Below are 21,691 nucleotides of genomic sequence, written 5' to 3'. Positions count from 1 at the left end.
ACATGTGTGTGAGCAATGATCTACCATTTAAACATTGGGCCATCCATCAGCAGATGAATAACATGTCACAACTAGCCAGAGCATCAGAATTTTCTTTGAGCTGAAAGTCAAGTCCCAGCAGATTTGCCAACTTCAGCAGACATTATAGCTTCTCTCCAAATTTCCCTTAAAACAATAACTATATTGAGAATAAAGCACTTCTGTAATTTTTAAATTATTTATAAATTTGACAATGAAAAGATACTAAATATTATAAATCCTTGTATGTACAATTGATGGATGAAAGAACACTCTTTAAGGATTATGCGACTTTAAGAAAACAAAAAAGCCACTGGATGATGGAGGCAGATTGTAAAGGGAAGGGAAGTCCATAACTCTGATTACTAAGTGGGAAAGTAAAATATTTATATTAATAATTATAATAACAGGAGGAACCAAGGTAGACACTAAATATTTTAAATTAATTGTATGTGTGTGTTGTATTAAATTCTCAATCTGCCTTCAATTTTAGTGACAAAAACTTGAGGTACAACCAGGTTATGTGACGTGCTGAAGTCAGTCAAAAATATGCAGCATTGTGAAGCACAGTTGCAATTCCCCAAACTACCTTTATGATCCATGTACTAAACTATACACAATCTACCTCTTTTTTTCCCCTATCCCACACTTCAGTATGCACATCAAATGTGATTCTCATAGAAAGCATACTGACTTGAAAGATAATATATAGCCTCTAAGTAATACAGCTCTTTTGAGTATGTACTTTGACAAGTCCTGTTACACACTTGTGGGTCAGTTACTGTGCACAAAATGCACAAATTAAATGAAGGGCAAAGCAGGAAGTTCACACTCAGCCTGGTTACAGAGTGTGCTTTTCCTTTATACTTTGCTAACAGATACTCTGCTCTGTACAAAGCCATAGATATTATTTTTTATAATATTAAAAATAGCATTTATAATTCCAATTCCTTTTCAGGTTACCATATTCAATTTAAAATTTCCATATTATTTGAAATGTTCAAATGAAAGATTTGTAAAATAATGCCTTGGTAGTTTAAATTATCCCCCCTGTCAATGTAGCTTACAAAAGAAACAAGGATTATACCTTCACTTATGAATTCATTTTGTGTGGAATTCCCAAGGCAAAGGAGTGGCTTTAGTAATTCTGATGGAAGAACAATACCTTAAAAATGCATAGCACTTTTGCTTTTATTACATTGTTTTTATTCTCTCAGATGTTCACTTTTAGATTGGCGATATCCAATGATTTGTCCTTTTATTAGAGAGGAGTGTAATTTGCCTGCCATATATTTTGTTAACTGATTTTTTGAGTCACTGTCTTTCCTGATGTTCATCACATAAGCTGTCTTTGCAGTGATCTTAAAAAATACAAAGTTGATTATTTTACATTCCAGTTTAACTGACTTTGTTGACAATTCAACTCTACTGTATATCATCTTGAATTTTAATTGAACACTGCAACCGAAGGCGTGGATTATTTACAATATCAAGAAAACTTCCTGATTAACTGCTCAGTGTGAAATAAACTAATTCATTTCTATCCATGTACTTCTCTTTTCACTAAATTCCCCATAACTAAGAAATTTAATGTTAGTATTTTTAATAATAAATGTGATAAATATTTGCTTAATTTTTATAGGGGTGGGTTTAGGTTTATCATAAAAGACATCTCCTTAGAGAATTTAAGAAAATAATATTCTGCACTGGTAGGAAAGACATCTAGATGTAAAATCACAAGTGTTTTCACTCCAACTGTTTTCCCAACTCCAACTGCAGAGTGGAAGGAAACAGATGAGTCAAACAGGCAATTCTGTAAATTAGTCTTAGAAGCTCTAAAAATTTGATGAAAATCTAAACTTGTTTTGCCTTTAAAAATTTTTATATATGAAAAGGCCTGCTTCAAAGACACACCTGCCCCACCAAAAAACAACCCCAATATCCCTGTCAGTGACATGCTCAAGTTGAGCACCAGGTGTGGACAGTTACTTGTGTGTCATTAAACCCAGCCATGAGGCTCAGGTAACTGCTAGTGCTGTGCATTCACCTGCTAAGTGTCTTCCTGCAGAAGGGTGGGCAAGAGATTAACACACTTATGTGAGAATGAATCACCAAAAGCCACATGGCCCATGTCTACCCAAAAGGAGATGCTTGTATGTAAACCAAATGTGGCACCCAGTGATCAAAATGATTTTCTCTTTTTAGATAAAAATTAATCTACATATTCATACATGATTATCTTGTTTTACATTTAGATATACAAATACGACTCTGCTTTGTGTTATAAATGGAAGACCAAGCAATAAGACATTTTTCTTCCAAAATAGGGACATCCATGAGTTTACCTATTAGCTTTGTGTCCACAGGAGACCGTGGAGCTGGGGATCAGCACAGCAAGAGCCTAAGGAAGTGCATTCCTCCTTATTCTCTAAACCCCTCTCCTTGTCAAATTTCTGCTTATAATTTAGAAAATAGGCCTTCCCACCAAAAGAAAGATCCTCTCTTAACCCAAGTCAAGAATTTCCCCTTTTGGTTATCTTGAAGAAATAAATCCCCGCCTCCCTTGCTCTTTGGTGAACACATCTGCTCTGTCCAGATAGCAACACATACTGGACCAACACACTTGATAAAAGGAAAAGCAGCCATTTTTTTTTCCTGCCAACTTCCATGGTGGAGAATGAGGGGAGTGAGTGGGTGTGTAGACATTAAGAATTTAACTTCCTTTGTTATTGCCATGTTATTGGACATGAAGAATAAAAAAGACCATGATATTACAGCACTTGAGTCACAATGGGGACAAGTAGGATAACTCTAAGTTTGGGAAGAGCTGGAATAAGGTGAAAAAGTAGGACGGGCTCACTGGAAGTCTAATCCACTTAGTTTTTGTACTGAAAGGACTCATCACCAGTCTCACTGAGAAAACATGTACAGATGAGGTCTTTTGCCACAGCAGGACAAAGGGCAGCAGTCTTCACAGTAACACTTATCCTTCCCACATTCTGCAAAATGCACAGTGGGCTACTAGCAGAAAAGTCACTAATGTTAAAGATTTCATGGGCTGCAGTTTTGTGCCAGGCACTGTCCAGGGCCACCTTAGGATCTTAGGTATGAATGTGTTACTAGTGCTGCTTGTTTAATTCTTCATTGACCTCCTCAGCATACTTCGGGCCTTCATGCTGAAGTTGGTGTGGCAGTCTACACCATTCCGGTTTCCAGGAATGGCCTCAGGTTCAAGGTTGCTATCATTCTAAGTCACATATTCAGTACAAGATGAAATGGGCTGCCATGGAGATACTTTCACAGAGTCCTATTTGGAATTCCAGCTGGCAGGCATGACTTCAGAGTTCATCTCCTTAATCTTGACTGTTGCATACAACAGAACTTATAGTGAGCCTTTACAATATCCCTGTCATAAGCTTTGTCTTCTCCCACACCACATAAATATTTAACTTGGGCCCTAGAGAAGCTGTTGGAAAGCCAACCCAAGGACAACGCATGTTGTCCCCATGAGAGTAAACTTCTCTATTCCCAACCAGGAGTGCTGGTAGCATACTATGTCCATTATTTTTACAAATGTGTCTTAAGTCAGTTTCTGCAGGCTTCTGGTTATACTTGAAAATTTCATGGAATACCAGTTTTTTTGGGATCTTTGTGCAAGGGTGTCCCAAAACATGGCAAGAGGGCCAAGCTACATCTCACTTTTGTAGCCTTCAGACTGTAAAATGATTTATCCATCAAATTCTACTCAGATGTCTCTTCTGCACAAGGGCTCACAGTCAAGGCTGAGGGCCTTGCAGGACCTTTAATAGAGATATCCATGGCTTACTCTCAGTCACCCTGAGTCAGAGACATATTCATCTCCTCGGTGGCTTTGTTTAGATAAGAATTTGCTAAGATGAGCATGGAAGAAGATGTTCATTGTGGTGAACAGGTTAGGATCAAGGCATGAAGAATGCAGAGGCCAGTGTTCTGCTCGGATGTCATGCTCTTCTCTCATTTTTGGCTCTCCTCAGCTTTTATTAAGGGTCAAAGATATTTTGATTAAATTTTTAAGTTCATTTAACTTACTTAAAACTCAAAATAAACTTAAGGAACATCTCAAAGTGGTTAGGTAAATCGCTAAGGCTACATAATCATTAAATTTGGAGGCAGTAATAGCTGCAGGAGATGGAGAAAAGGCAGAGCGAGTGATGGCACTCTCTTCCTTGATTACTGGAATACCTGGAGCTCTTAAGACAAAGAGTTGCTCAGGCCAAAGTTTGCTAGATTGTCTGGTCTATTTAGACTTATTTGCATGATCAAAATTTTCTTTCAAAGTCATCCTTAGGCCTCCAATGACTCATCTGGGACACTTTTGGTTTTCCTGTATTGTATTTACAATTAAATTTACTAAGCTATCTTCAGTTACCAAAAAGTGTGTCCTGTATTTCTTTCTGGAAGCCCATTTACTTGGAGAAAATCATTATGATGTTACCATATTTAGAGATAATAGTAGGAATCTGAAAAACTAAGTTATTTGTTAAAATTTTATAATTTGAGGAATTTTAATTTTAAAACTACACTTCAGAATATTGTTTCTTTTGTCCAATTATACAAATAAAATTTTTAGAAAATACTTTCCTTTTTTTACATTTTCATGGAATTTGAGAAAGAAAAAGTAAAAAAAGGGAAGGAAAAAGCAAATACACCTATCTATTGATCTATCAATCTATATATTTATATTCTGCTGAATAAATCCTGAAAAAAATTGAAGCACTTTGAGGCTAACATAATAATATTTAATATGCAAATCATTTCCTTTTTTAACATGCTATTTAACTCCAGAGATATATATTCTCTTTCAGTTATCATGTGTTTTGATTGTATTTTATTGGTAATATCAAGGATCCTTTGACATGCCTTTTAAACATTTGCATATCTGTGGAATATGGTGATATCTGGTATTAAAAAGGAAGATAACCTGAAACAGAGAAAAACTACAATCAACCTTTACAACATTTTTAAGTGAAGTAAGTAAGTCACATAAGGTAAAATAATTCCTTAATCCATTTATATGAAAAATCTAATATAATCAGTCATAAAACTAGAGAATATAAAGGTAATTTCCAGTGACAAAAAAGGAGAAAGAAATGAGGATTTACTAATGAATGAGGTAAGATTTTAATAATGCAAAATCACTAAGAGATAGAGATTTGATGTATAGAATCATGCCTGTACTTAGTGATATGTTTTGTACATTTAAAAATTAAGGTAGTAGATCATATGTTGTTTGTACAACAAAACAAAATAATAATAAATTACTAGAGGAATTTCTTTTACTTTGTATCAGAATAGCAGATTCATCTTTGATTCTTTAGTACCTGAGATGTCTTATAATGATGCACTTTAGAAGATAATAAAAAGTTATGTTAGAAGCACATCACATGCACTACCTATGATTTATAGCTACATTTGCAGTATAGTGTAAGATTGTATACATGAAAAAGAAATTAAACAATTTTCTTTCAAAGTAAGATGACAATTTAAAGGTATGAATTTGGTTTTAGTGAGAGAATTATATTTATTTGGAAATACTGCATCATATTTACTTATTTTATTTCAAATCACAGAACTGGCAAAACAAACACTTTGTAATTTGAAAGTCTTTGTGCTTCCTGAGTATATACTGTCATAAAATTTATTATGAACCAATGTAATCCTTAATTTAAAAACATAGATAAATTTTTCATAAAATATTTACAAGTTGACTTAAAAACAGTACTATATTAGCAAACATTTAGCACTAATTTGCCTTCTTCTCTTTCAAGGTAAGCTTTATCTTGATCGTGATTATTCCAATAAAAATTTAATGGGGATTTAATTTATGAAACATAATGTAATTTAAAATATCATGGAAGCTACATTTTTAAAAGTTAAAAAAGTTGATATTTTATGTTATTTAAACCTATTATCCAAAATACTATCATTTCAAAGTATAAACATTAATCACATATATTACATGAGTTGAACAGTAAAATTTTAAAACTTAGTATTTTTATTAATACATATTAACTTTGAATTTATAGGAATTCAATAGCTACATGTGACTTATTTCTAGTATCTTGGCACAATTCTAAATTAGGAGAAATTGAGAGGTTAAAAATATTCTATCAAGGAAAAATAAGTAGTAAAATAATTTATTAAAGCTTACAGAATTCTAAAATGTAATAATTTAGGTTTAAATAGTATGTGAAGAAGCAGCAACAGCTGCATAATAATGGCAGTGAAGGAGTTACACTCAAGAATATTTGAGAGAAAAATATGCCACACAGAAGTAAGCCACAGGGCTAGAGCTTGAAAATAGAATTTCAGGTCCATTTTAGGAACTATAACAGAGTCATTGTTTAAAGGAGACAGGATGATGGAAAGTGTAGGAATTGAGATAGAACTAAGAAGAACTATAGTATGGTTCTACACTGTATTAGTTTTTTTACTTTGAGAATAATGTAGATGTACTGGACGATTTGGGGCATAGAAAGGGCACATTTTTGAATGTATCTTTAAATTATATCTCAGAGTTTTCTATTGAGAATATGCACATATAAGAAACAGAGGGCTGTCAGTCTGTTATTCCTAAATGAATGTGTTGTATTAATTTACTAAAGTTGCTGAAACAAACTAATACAATTTAGGAAGTTTAAAATAGAGGCTTATTTACTTAAAGTTCCACAGGCTTGGGGTTTGAAATAAAAATGTTGCCAGGGCAAACCTGATTTTGAGTGTTTGGACAAGAATTTTTTTTTTCTTCTAGCTTCTTGTAATTGTTAATGGCCTCGATATTCCTTTGCATATAGAGTCCCTGCAGTCTCTCTCTCCATCTCCAAATCATAGTGTCCTTCTATTCCTCTGTGTCTAAATTTCCTCTTTGTAAACATACCATTCATTGAATTCTGCCTTGCTATATTCCAGAATGACTTCATCTTAATTTGATGTTATCTCCCAAGATATAATGTATTTCTAAACAAGCTTATATCCTCATATCCCAAAATGAGGGCATACAACTGAATATACTTTGGATTAAAAACAGAATTTAACTACTAAAAAGAAGTCATTTTTTAAAAAGTAATCATAGAAGTAGGGAGACAACCTAAGAGGATATTTTGGTGAACTAGATAGAGATTCCTTTGATTGATCAACCAATAAGTGCTTTCAAGGCCATGGGAAAAAAGGATCCGTCTCCTCTATTGGTGGGAGTGTAATTTTGTAACACTAATATGGAAATCAGTATGGAGATTCTTTAAAAAATTAAAATCTGAGGTTCCAATTGACCCAGGTATTTCCCTTCTTAGTATCTTCTTGAAAAAGTTAAAAGTATCATACCACAGCAATATATATACACCTATGTTTATTGCAGCACAATTTGTAATAGCTAATCTTGGAAACAGCCCAGATGCCCATCAACATATGAATAGACACAGAAAATGTGTTTTTTATAATAGAGTTCTACTTTGCAATACAAAAGGATAGACGAGACATTTTTAGGTAAATGGATGCACAGATTTTGGGAAGCAGGAAGAAAATATTCAAATGAGAAGGGGAAGAGGGGAAGAGGAGAGGGAATGGAAGGAAGAGAAAAGAAAAAAGAATAGAAGGAAAAATGGAAGCAAAGATTTCATAAACAGAAGGAAAATTGAAGAGAAGAAAGGGGAATGAAAAAATAATCATATATATTATGTAAATATACAAATTCCCTAAGATAATTGTAATCATTATGTATATAAAAAAGTACCAAAAAAATTTTAAAAAAGAGATTGTTGGTTCAAAATAAAAATGCAAATAGTTGGCTCTATGCCTTCTTTATGGGAAAAATAAGTGTTTGCTGGTTTATTTTTCTTTCCAGTCATAAGTTTGTTTCCCATTCTTCAAGCATTACAGAATGCAAAATAAGATTACTGGTGAAAAATTGAAATATGACACTCTCATACTTTGAAAAGGCACAACAATGTAGCAATGACTGACAGGCAGCAGGTATTTTTATGAGAAAAAAGAAGTGAATGTGCAGAGGAAGACAATGTGCACGAGTGTGTGTGTGTGTGTGTGAACTCACAAGTTGTGTTTGCATCATGTACTATCTTTTTTGTTTGGTACAGGGGATAGAACTTGGGTCCTTGCACTTGCATGGCAGGTGCCAGAACCACTGAGCTAAATTCCCAGCCCATGTGCATCATGTGTATGTATGTGTATGTGTGTAGAAAAAGAGATGAAATAGAAAAGTTGAAAATTAAGTTGAGAAATGTAGTAAAATAGATACTTTAAAACAGTGACATTTTCTTTTTTTTCTCATTGAGCTTATTGGTACATTTTAGGCATACAGTACAGTTACACTCATCATTGGGATCTTGTACTTTTACATGACAGGTCTTGGTTCTCATTTTTTTCCCTTTATACCTATCTCACTTTACTCCATCTTCCCTTCCCTATTTACAAATACTTTATTTCCACTTTTGCATTTTCTCATGTTTTTTTTTTCCTTTTCCCTTGTCAGCTTTCCCCTACCTTTCCCATTTCACCTACACCTTTAGCCCTTTTCTTCCTATTTCACATTTTCAGTTATGTCATTAGGATCATATGTACCATTATAGATTTTAACAGCAGATAAACTATTTGGTATTTATATGTGTGTGACTTATCTATTTCACTTAGGAGTATATCCTCAATATGTATCCATTTTGCTATGAATGACTCTAATTTCTCATATTTTATGGCTGAGTAGTATTCCATTTTTTAAAAAAAACACATCTTCTTTATCCAGTCATCAAATTATGGGCATTTGGGCTGTTTCCAAGTTTTAGCTATTACAGACTCTGCCTCTATAAACATAGGTGAACATATATCACTGCAGTATGATTCTTTTAAATCTTTTGGAAAGATACTCAGTAGAGGGATGGCTGGGTCAAATGGAACCTGTAATCCTAATTCTTTGAGGTATCTCCATATTGATTTCCACAGTGGTTGCACCAGTCTGCACTCCCACCAACAAATGAGGAGAGTTCCATGTTCCCCACAACCCCACCAAAATTTATTATTGGTTAATGTCTTGATAACAGCCATTCTTTTTTGAGGTGGAATCTCTTCTGCACCTCTCGAATGATCTGATGTGGAATATTTTTTCCTATATTTATTTGCTGAGAAATGTCTGTTCATTTCAGATGCCCAATTTGAATCAGGACTTTATGTTAATGGGGCCTGTTTTTTTTTTTTGAGATCTTTATATATTCTAGATAGTAGTCCTTTGTCTGAGGAGAAGATATGAAAAATCAACAGCCAACATCACATTAAGTGGCCAAAAACTGAAAACTTTCACATTAAAACCAGGAACAACACAATGATGCTCAACCACTCCTCTTCAATATAGTTCTGGAAACATTAGCCATAGAATTAGACAAGAGAAAGAAATCGAAGCAATAAAGGAAAGAAAAAATTTAAACTATCATTATTTGATGATAATACAATACTCTGCATTGAAGACCCAAAAATTTCCACCAAAAGACTTCTAGACTTAATTGACACTTTTAGCAGATTAGCTGGATACAATGTTAACACTCAAAAATCAATTGCCTTCTTATATACAAATAACAGACTCACTGAGAAATGAGGGAAGCAATTCCTTTCACAATAACATCCCAAAAAAATGAAGTATCTAGGATTTATATAATGAAATAAGCAAAAGACCACTACACTGAAAACTACAGAACTCTGAAAAAAGAGATTGAAGAGGATATTAAAAAATGTAAAGATATCCCCTGCTTCTCTGTAGGAAGAATCAACATAGTGAAAATGGCCATACTACCAAAACTGCTATACAGATTCAATGCAATGCCAATTGAAATTCCAAGAGTATATTTCACAGAACTAGAAAAAATAATCCAAAAATTAATTTGGAACCAGAAGAGACCTAGAATAGCAAAAGCCATCTTAGGCAACAGAGACATGGCAGAGGATATAACAATTCCCAATGTGAAACTGTACTACCAAGCCATTGTGATTAAAAAAAAAGCACAGTACTGGCAAAGAAACAGTCCAGAGGATCAGTGGAACAGACAGCAAGATGGAAAAACATCTCTGGATGTCCTCAGCTACCTCATCTTTGACAACAGAGCCAAGTGTCCTCACTGGAGGCAAGATAGCCTCTTTATACTTGGTGTTGGAAAAATTGGATTTCAACCTGCCAAAGATTAAAACTGGACCTTTATCTTTTGCCATGCAATAAAATAAAATCCAAGTGGATTAAATATCTAAATTTTTAAAAAATACTCACTGTATTTCCTCTATGATAAGTTAGGCAGAACTCTTTAAGACAATGACATTTTCTTTTTTTTCTTCAGCTTTAATTGAGTTTATTGGTACATTTTAGGGATACAGTACAGTTACATTCATTGTTGGGATCTTGTACCTCTATATGACAAGTCTTGGTTCGAATTTTTCCCCTTGTCCCTGCCCTATGTTCACCCCCTCCTCCACTCCCCATCTACAAACACTTTATTTCCATCTTTTAATTATCTCACATTTGTTTATTTTCCCTTATTACCTTTCCCCTACACATCCCACCTTCCCTACACCTTTAGCTCCTTTCTTCCCATTTCTCAATGTCAGTAATCTTATTAGGATCTTCTGTATTATTGTAGATTATTCACACCAAAGAAACTATTCAGTATTTACACATGTGTGCCTTATTTGTTTCACTTAAGAGTATATCTTCAATATGTATCCATTTTCCTATGAATGAATCTATTTTCTCATTCTTTATGGCTGAGTAATATTCCATTTTATAGAAAAACCACATCTTCTTTATCCAGTTTCCAACGGATGGGGAAATGGGCTGTTTCCAAGTTTTAGCTATTACAAATTGTGCCTCTATAAACATGGGTGCACATATTTCTCTGTGATATGATTCTTTTAGTTCTTTTGGAAAGATACCCAGCAGAAGGATGGCTGGATCAAATGGCACCTACAGTCCAAGCTCTTTGAGGTATCTCCATATTGATTCCCATAGTGGTTGTACCAGTCTGCACTCCCACCAACAATGGAGAAGGGTTCCTTTCTCCCCACAACCCACCAACATTTGTTATTGTTTGATTTCTTGATAGCAGCCATTCTTTGTGGGGTGAGGTGGAATCTCAGTGTTGTTTTCATCTGCATCTCTTGAATGATCAGTGATGTGGAAAATTTTTTCATATATTTTCTTGCTGATTTTACTTCTTTGTCTGAGAAATGTCTGTTTATTTCAGATGCCCATTTTTTGAATCGGGTCTTTATATTTGAGGGGGCTGATTGTTTTCCATTCTTTATATATTCTTGATAATAGTCCTTTGTCTGAGGAGCAGCAGGTAAAAAATTTTTCCCACATTGTAGATTGTCTCTTAATTCTGCTGATGGTTTCTTTTGCACTACAGAAATATTTTAATAAGATGAGATCCCAGTTGTTGATTCTATCTGCTAGTTCCCATGCTACTGAGGATTTGTTCATAAAGTCTTTTCCTATGCCAGTGTCTTCTAGAGTTCTGCTTAACTTACCTTCCAGCAAGTTTAATATTTCTGTTTTAATATTTATATCTTTAATCTATTTGGATTTTAATTTAGTGTATGGTGAAAGATAAGAGTCTAATTTTAATCTGTGGCAGGTTGACATCCAGTTTTTCCAACACCATTTATTAAAGAGGCTATCTTTCCTCCACTGAGGTGGTCAGCTCCTTTGTCAAAGATGAGGTAGCTGAGTACATCTGGGTTTGTTTTTGTGTCTTCCAGTCTGTTCCACTGATCCTCAGGCCTGTTTCTTTGCCAGTACCATGCTTTGTTTATCCCAGTGGCTTTGTAGTATAGTTTCAAATTGGGAATTTTTATACCCGGTGCCATCTGTTTGTTGCCTAAAAGGGCTTTTGCTATCCTAGGTCTCTTTGGTTTCAAATGAATTTTTGGATTAATTTTTGTGGTGATGTGCAATGTAGTGTTGGATTTTCAATTGGCATTGCATTGAATGTATATAGAAATTTAGGTAGTATGGCCATTTTTACTATGTTGATTCTTCCTAGCCAGGAGCAGGAGATATCTTTCCATTTTTTTAATATCCTCTTCAATTTCTTTTTTCAGAGTGCTGTAGTTTTCAGTGTAGTGATCTTTTGCTTCTTTTGTTAGATTGATTTCTAGATACTTCATTTTTTTGGATGCTATTGTAAAAGGAATTTTTTCCCTTATTTCTCTCTCAGTGAGTCTGTCATTTATGTATAAGGAGGCTATTGATTTTTGGGTTTTCACCTTCTATCCAGATACTCTACTGAATCTGTCAATTAAGTCTATAAGTCTTTTGGTGGAGTTTTTTGGGTCTTCAATGTAGAGCTTTTGATCTCCAGCTTGATTGCACTATAATCTGATAATATACAGGGGATGACTTCACTTCTTTTGTATTTATTCATTCCTGTTCTGTGAGCCAATATGTGGTCTATCTTGGAAAATGATCCATGTGTAACCAAAAAAGAATGTATATTCTGATTTTGTGGGGTGAAATACTCTGTAAACATATATTAAGTCCATGTGTTCCAAAGCTTGGTTCGGTTCTATTATTTCATTGTTGATTTTCTGCCTAGATGCTTTGTCAATTTGTGATAGTGGGGTATTTAAATTCCCCACTAAAATTGTATTAGTACTTCTTTGGTTTTTCATGTTACTTAATATTTGTTTTATATAGTTGGAGGCATTTATATTTGGTGCATATATGTTTATGATTGTCATAACTTCCTCTTGAATTGTTCCCTTTACAAGAACATAGTGGCCTTCTTAGTCTCTCTTAATCAGTTTTGGTTTGAAATTTGCTTTGTCTGAGAATAAGATGGCTACCCCTGCTTTTTTCTGTGCTCCTGATGCATGGGTAATTGTTTTCCATCCTTTCACTTCCAGTCTATGGGCTTCCTTCTGCACTAGGTGTGCTTTCTGTATACAACATATTGTTGGATTTTGCTTCTTAATCCATTCTGCCAGTCTATTTCTCTTGATTGGTGAATTGAGGCCATTAACATTGATGATTATAACTGATATATTTTGACTTATTATTGTCATGTTATTGTCCTTTTGTTGACTCTTTTTACTTTTTCTCCCCTCTCCTTTTAGTTTCTTTCCTTGCCTATGTTGGGCCTCATGATATTGTGACCTTCATTGTCCTTTTCTAGGATATTGTTTAGAATTCCTTGCCATGCTGATTTGGTGTTCACGAAATTTTTCAGGTGTTCTTTGTCATGGAAGTATCTTATTTCCCCATCTATTTTGGAATAGAGTTTTGCAGGATATGTAAGTCTAGGTTGGAGGTTATTTTCTTTTAGAACTTGGAATACCTCACTCCAGGCTCTCCTTGACCTAAGGGTTCATGTTGAAAAGTCTGCTATGATTCTAATGGGCTTTCCTTTGTGTGTGTTTTGTTTCTTTTATCTTACCTGTTTGTAGTATTTTGTTTTTCTTTTGGATTTCTGGGATCTTGATTATTATATGTCTAGGTGTAGATTTTTTTTTTTTGATTGTGGCTAGTTGGAGTTCTATATGCCTCACTTATCTGTATGTCCAATTCTTCCCTTCTGTTTGGGAAGTTTTCTGTCATTAATTCTGTGAAGAGCTTTTTTAGATAATTTGAGTTTTCTCCTGCTTTTTTAGATCATTTGCGTTTTCTCCAGCTTTTTTTTATGTTAGTTTTCTTTGCATCGTCTATAAGTTGTTGGATTGATTTCTCATGATCCCTAATGTTTTTGAGAGACCTCTTCTTTCAAGGTCACTGACTGTGATCCTATCTTCTATATCTGAAATTCTATCTTTGCAATCTTTTATTCTATTGCGTACACTTTCAATAGAGTATTTAATCTCCTGGATATCTGTTTGAATCTGTTTTATGCTTTCCATTTCTTTCCTCTGTTGGGCATTCATTGTTTCCATTTCTCTCTTATGCTGAGACTTCATGGCTTCTATCATGGTCTTGAGCTCATCTATTTTTTTTTTTTTTTTGTCAGTTTCTGTTCTAGAGTCTCGGATCATGATTTCTATTTTTCTCATCATCTCTATGGTTAACTGGGAAAATATTTCTGATTTGAATTTTCTAGAGCCTGATTGATCTGTTTTGTTACCTCCTGTGCTATGGGTCCAGGGTGTCCTGCTGATTCACTAGTAGAGTTTTCATCCTCATGTTTCCTACTGTTTGCCATTGGTGAACTGTAAATCTGTCTTTGTATCTTGCTTAAGTGTTTTTAAGTGTTTTCTCATTTTTTGTTGATGTTGTTGTTGTTGGGTTGTCCTTCTTTATTTTCTGGGTATTACTTAAATCTTCCTGATATATTTGTGTTTTAGCTTTTGAGTTTCTAATGGCTCATAGACATCCTCATTTTCATAATATCAGAGAAAACAACTGATTAAATCAATCACAATCCTTTATCCCAATTGATACAATCAGCAACACATTAAGATCAAGCACAACTTGCATACTGACCACTTGTGGTAGTCATTAATCTATCACCTTTAAACCATGTGAATTAAATTAATATCAAGAAGCAGCCCAAAATATGTTTGCAGTGAATATACTTTTCAATATAGCATCTTTACCATTTAGGATGGGGGATTAGACTGAGTTAGGATGAGAGGAGTAGATAAGTAAAAGAACTGGAGCAGGTTTGAATTGAAACCAGAGGATGTAGAATTACTTTACTATTTTTACGAAGCTATTAACTTGTGGGGATGGACAGAATGCAGGAATAATACAAGAATATATCCCCTTAACAGTAACAGGTGCTTGCCTTCCCTTGATGCTATGAGGCCATAAGTGAGGTAAAATGACTGGAGAAAAGAACATAAAGAAAACAAAAACAAAAACAAAACAACACCCCCCAATAAAGGAAAAATAATAAAAGAAGAAGTCTGAGTTAGGGCAGAAGCAGGAATAAAAAGGGATATGAGGGATAATATGGTGGAGCAAGAGACTGAGTTGGAGAGAGAGGACAGAAAAAAGAAAGAAATTTTAGGGTGGAATGAGGAAAAGAAAAAAAAAAGAATTTGAAGGGCCTCTTTCAGACTATGTCTCTGTTGTCATATTATACTCCATATCTAGTCATAGGCAGAACTGAATCCCCTGGTCTTGGCTAGCCAATGGCAGGTCCCCACGACTGAGACTGACCTCATTCCACAAGGACTAACTTGAGTTTCCCAACTCATAGGATTCAACTCCACTCAGTGCTATTACAGGTTTCCCCTGCCCTTTCTTTAAAGATGTTCAAAGTTGGGAGCTCAGAAAACTACACTTCATGAGAACCTATGCCTCTGCAGAGTTGGTCCAAGGACTGGCCCAATCAGGAGGTTTGAGAACGGGTAGGGGGGCAGGTCCTGGGGGCATACCTTCCTTACTGGATCTGGTGGCGTGCAGTCTGGCAGGTCGCGCACCTGCCGGGTGGTCCCAGGCAGGCACCTAGAGAGACCTTCTCCAGGGTTCTTGGGTCCTTACTGACAGCACTGACATTTTCTACAGGAATCTTTTAGTGATTAAATTTTCCCTTCAAACATAGAAATAGACTATCAGCTGCTTTTCTGAATTAAAACAACGAAATTCATCTAAAAGTAAAGTTATTACTATTACTAATCTCTCAACAATTATTGTGATTATTAGAGAATATATTTAACTATACTTCTGGTAATCATTAAGTATAATTTAAGTTGGGAGATAGAAAAGTATAGTAATTTAAAATGCTGTCAGAAAAAAAATAGTGCTGCAATTTTTTATCTTTTTTGAGCTCAAAGTTTAAACAGATTTTAAAACTATGATCTTGATGGAACTTAAGCCTGAAAGAACATTATATTTAATGACCTCTTTCTTAGAAGGTAAATATAGCAGTTATTTATTCATTTGAACATCTTTGCATCATCCTTATTTATCATGTCCATTTTTTAAAAACATTCAGGTTCAGGAAAGATCAACTGACTAATATAAGTGTATGATATTCACTACCAACTTTTAAAAGTGCTACTGTATTTAAAATGGATTTTATATTTTATATTCATAACTGTCACTTCTACTTGGGCCAATTTACTCTCAAAATGAATTTAGCAGAACTTATTTCAGTGATGGATAACAACTGATTCAGTACCAATTTCAGGTAACTAAGTGATATGAAAGAGAGAAATATATGAATCAGCAATCAAAATTTAATGCATAATAATGACATTTAAATTTTATGGATTGTTGAATTTATTCTTCACATGACAGCTTCAAAATCCATAGGTATGCAATTTAAATCAATATTTATGTATTACAAAAACTATATATTTTGAAAGCAAGATTAGTAAGCTGAAAAACAAAAATTATGTATAAGCAATGAGTATAACATTTAATAATTTTTAATAGAAATTCAAAGTTTTTTATGCTTTTTAAAATTTTCAATGGTGATTAAAACATAAAAATTTAACTCTAGTTTCAGTATCCTAATTTTGTCCAATGTAAATATTACTGCATGGGATGGGGATTTAGCTCAGCGGTTCAGTGGCCTGCCTCACCAGTGCAAGGACCAGAGTTCGATCCCCACTATCAAAACAAAATAAAAAACAACAAAAAAGAATTTATTAAAAATATTATTGCATGATTGCTAGAGTTCTTTTAATTCCCTAGCTTGCAAATTTGACAATGCAACACCCTTAAATACCCAATTAAGACTTTGGAATTTGTATTATTCACTTTCTGGACTACAAATCTTCAAAACTTAATTGTTTTAGAATCAGAAATTATATTGTGCACAAAATTACCATTAATTTAAATTATAATATGTTTAAATGAATTCCAGATTTTAACTACACTATTCCTAAACTATTTTTGCTAGTTACTTAAATTTTAATTGTATTACAATTTCAATTAAATCACAGTATAGCCCTGAAAATATGCTTATTATGACAATATACATTAATTATAATGTATCCTTGAAAGAACACCTAAATATTTAATATTAATGAAAGTAGTATAAATTTACTTTACCTACTTTATTAAGAATTTTATGCAAATTAATATCTGATTGCAGTCCTGATTCTTATTTCTTTTACTTTTTTTTTTTTTGTACCACAGAGTGAACTTGGGTCCTTGTGCTTGTGAAGCAGGAGGCATAATCATTGAGCTAAATCCCTATGCATTCTTGATCCTTCTATGTACATCAACTAGTTTTAACACTTAAATTGTTTTAGGAAATACTGTGGGAAACATGCTAATTTTTTGTGAGGACATTTACATACTTTATATCCTTCACCTAAGGTTTTAGTGTTCTACTTTGTTTAGTTATGGAGTTGTGCAGTTTTCTTTATATTTATTGAAAATATTTACTGTTCTCTACTCACTGGTCTTCTCATCAAATTTTCTTCCTCATTGTTGCAGGTAATGGTAACCAAATAGAAAGATCCTTTCTATTCTTATATTTATATTGCTAAAAACAAGTACATATATACTTTACGCATAATTTTATTTATATATAAGCAGTAAGTGTGGAGATAGGTGTTTTATGTTTAATGCAATAATTTACTGTGTGCATCATAGCTTTTGTGTGATGCAAATATAAAACTGTGTTATATATTCTCTCATTGAATGGTATTCTGTGGAATTCTACTTTAAGTCATTTACTGATGATTACTTGGTATCTCATATCCAGAGAAATTAAAGTGGCAAAGTGGGCACTGATTTTTGTTGGTGACTTTACTGTAGCAAATATAACTCACAATGTTATAGCTCTAGATGGTATAACAGAGTCAGGCCTAGAAGAATTGAGAACATACTATGGAAATTTGAGGCAGGTTTATTTCACTAGTGGACTGATTGTGGACTTCTCCACAAAGCAATCAGTTCAGTCTTGGTGGTGATCAGGGTTTATATAGATTTGAGGAAGAATGGATAAAGATATAGTAGCAAGACACTCAACATTAGTTCATTGGCTGAAGTGGATACATTCAGCTTATACAACTGGGTAGAAAGGTAACTTAGGTTCACCTTATTTACATATGGCAGGAAGCAGGGGTCATAGAAACTCTGTTGATCAAAAGTGAATGTAAATAAGCAATAATTTCTAAGTTATGAATTGCTGAATTTGTTCACCATAAAACAGGCAGAAATTGTTCTTAGCTTTCATGAAGACAGTTGTTTGTTAATGAAAATGAAAAGAAAATGATATGAAGTAAAAGAAAATGAAGCAGATATTTTAAGTTCATTTATAAGAAAACTTGTTCAGACAAATGAAATATTTGTCCAATTAGTGAAATCAGGATTTAGTAAAAAAGGTCTTTTTTTTTCTCCTTGGGTAATCCCCCTAAATTTGAAACTTTTATTTTTTTCCATAAATGTTGTTTTAAATTGGGCCTTCATTTTATCTATATGAATATATATTAACCAGTTTAAAGATTTTATATTTTCAATATATAGCTTGTTCATAATTGTTTACTGTCTTTCCAACTTACTGTTTTAGTCTTTTTGCTATTAAATTCAACAATTTCTATATTATATATATACTTTCACCTATTGCTCCTTTAAACCTTCTTAAATATATTTTTATGACTGCTAGCAATGAAAGATAATATACACTGTAGAAATGATGGAAGGAAAAAGAAGAGAGGAATTCAGCAGATATTAGATATGACTTTAAATATTCAGCCAACATCTTCATATTTGTACTTTTCTTAATATCAACTTATAAAAATATTATTATTTAGTACAGATATCAACAATGTACAGGCATGGTTCAAAACTAGCATACCACCTGCTTTTCTATCTAGTATTTTATTGAAACACAGTCAGACCCATTTAATTGCCTTTTGCTTATGACTGATTTCTTGTTATACAGTGTTAAATTGTTCCAAGAGATACTGAGTGTACCACAAAGACTAAGATATTTCTTTGACCCTTTTTTTTTTGCTAATATCCAATATAAATGCTGCTGCCAAATTTTAAAAATTTGAATAGGTACTAAAAATCAAAGTTTTATGTCATTTATTATTTAGTTTGATAAGTACAATACCATCAAGCACTCCTATTCTCTCCTGCATTTAATGCTTTGGGAAATTTTATGTTGAGAAAATCCCCAAGGCTTAAATCTTGGAAGCCAATTTCACCTCTATTCCAGACTTTTATTAATTTTACTTCATAGGACATTATCATTTTTTTACTGTTAATACAGTATTCATATAAGGCACTGAGTAATCCAAATAAGGGAAAATTAAAACTCCCAACCTGCTAGATGTCTGAAATATGAGTTTGTGTTCTCTAAAAGTGAAAAATTAATTCTAGGAACAATGGAGATTAAGAGGAGGAAGAATTTATTGAGAAAAAGTGCCTAAGAGAGAGAAGGGATACTAGCAAGTGGGTTGCTGGTCCACCCTGCTTCTCAGAGGTATTTGAGGTAAAACCTTGAGGTAAGGCAGGTACAAAACCATAAGATCCAATGGAAAATCACAAGGTGGGCTGAGGTGGGATAAAACCATGATAACCCAATAGGTTTACAAGTACAGTCACCCAGGTACTATTGATTAAATGGAGAACAAAAGGGGAAGCTAGTCAAGTACATGGATTTCCCAGAAGCAACAGACTAGCTAATGAGGTTTTGGTCCCAAATTAAAGTGATGGATGTCTTTTTAGAATGCTAATCACTGTTATTCATCCTGAGTGGAAGTAGGTGGGTGTAGTAGTTCCTTTTTATGTTAACCTTCAGTCAATGTACCTAAATTGTTTTCTATGTTGAGGTCTTAACCTTGTCAAAATTATTTGTAATTCTTAACTAACTTAGCCATCTGCAATAGTATTACTGAAGAAATGGTCTCCTGAAATCTTTATGTAAATTAAGTACATGTTGACTCTAATTTTATATATTTTATTTTTGTGGTGTGGAGAAAGAAATATTTTTCCTTAAAGAAGACAGGAAAGTATAATATTCATGTATTTCATGTAGATTGAAAGGAATTTTAGGTGATGAAGAGAAATAGTCTTTGCTTTTAAATTATCAAATAAATTTCTAGACACTTTGCATATTCAAAAGAAGATTAGCATCACTCAATTCCTTTAAAGTCTTTGACACTAAAAACACCACATCATGTACTTACACTAAATGCAAGCCCACTAGATTTTTCTGGACTTAGAAAGATTTTCTGCAACCCCTCAAAATGATGAAATCAGTGTAGTTGGCAGGCAAAACAGAGAGTGCTCTATGAGTGAAAATGCTGTTCAGCAAAATGGACAGCTGGTCAAAAATGATTCTATGCGGCAAAGATCAGATTCTGTCCCAAGAAAAAAAATTTCAAGGTTCCAGACATCGATCTCTGCACCGGAGTACACACTTGTGTTGCATGGTGGGGCTGCTAATCCTCATCATGACAACATCAGGTATGACATTTCAAATATAGATCTAACAGTTGAAGGAGTGGCAGATGACTTCAATGTTGTTGATGCAGCTTCATTAAGAAGACAGATAATCAAAGTAAATAGACGTATACAACTTCTAGAAGAGGAAACCAAAGAAGTGCTAAAACAGAAATGGTCATCTATTCAATTACTGTTGCCGTCTGGCTGCTTAATAGCTGGCTCTGCTTTCGCCACTAGAGGTAACCTCAGCACTCAAGCATATTCTCACCTGCTGGAAATATAAAGGATTTACAAACTTCTTTATTTTTATCTTTGCATTGTATGCCATTTTATAGCCCATGCCCAAACCAATGTGTTTCTTCCAGAAAGTAGGGGAATGGGTCTATATTTATAGAAGTAAAGGTATATTTTGTCTTTTACCTGTGGTCCCTTTAGGCTAGTTTTGTAGTAAAATTATTTTCCATGTTTGTAAATAGGCTCTGTTTTTTTTTAAAGAAATTGATTTTCACCTCATCCATCTGCACAAGTGATTCTCTAAAGGGGAGAGAAAATGCTTCCATAATGGATTTACAAAGTTATCTGTAAAAGAAAAAGTTTCTCAACACTATTAAGCAGTTTTGTTAATAGACATTTTTTCACTACCTTTCAACATTAGCACTTTTGAAGTTATGGTCTGCTACCAGATTAAAAAAAAATCAAACCATCTAATATTTCATGATCACCTGTACAAATTAAATTAATTCATCAGTTTATCTGTGTGTGGTACTTGCATTATGTTCATTTTAGTTTTGCTGAGAGTTTTCTATAAAGTGCATTTTTACTAAGTCCATGTGTGAATAATTTAAAAAGCCTACTAAATAAGGTACAAATGTAGTGTATTTAATAAACTGCCAACCAAAGCAGTACTTCTCTGAGGAAAAAGTCAATGACCATATTGTGCGTTAACCTCCCTGTCATGCTGTGTTGTGTACTTGGGGACTTGAAGGTATCAGGAACCCCCTTTCATGTCTTCATCCTGGTGGCACTGGTTGTAAGTGTTATTCTAATTTGTTATGTCTATAGAGTAGTTCAGATTAAAATACCTTGAGTTGTGTGAAAAAAATAGATTCCCAAAACAATACTCTTACAGTCAAGCCAGGGAATTTCTAGGATATCTCACAAAATATGTTACATATTTATTTATAGTTGTATTGGATAAATGAAGTTTTAAATGAGGAAAACAGCAATAATAATACATCTATGTAAGGTTAACAATTATGAATTAAGTGACTTTTCCTAGTGGGATCATACAGTGGTTTC

The 21,691-nt window shown here is 33.6% G+C and overlaps 1 pseudogene; it reads left to right on the top strand.

Moving 5' to 3' along the window:
• Positions 1–3,913: 3,913 nt before the first annotated feature.
• LOC104851578 lies at positions 3,914–20,629 on the top strand (annotated as a pseudogene).
• Positions 20,630–21,691: the final 1,062 nt, after the last annotated feature.

The sequence above is a fragment of the Fukomys damarensis genome, unplaced genomic scaffold (genome assembly GCF_012274545.1).
Source record: "Fukomys damarensis isolate Sample0158 unplaced genomic scaffold, DMR_v1.0_HiC HiC_scaffold_6, whole genome shotgun sequence".
NCBI classification, from domain to species: Eukaryota; Metazoa; Chordata; class Mammalia; order Rodentia; family Bathyergidae; genus Fukomys; species Fukomys damarensis.
The sequence above is the reverse complement of the archived record's forward strand: the minus strand, read 5'-3'. Positions and strand labels throughout refer to the sequence as shown.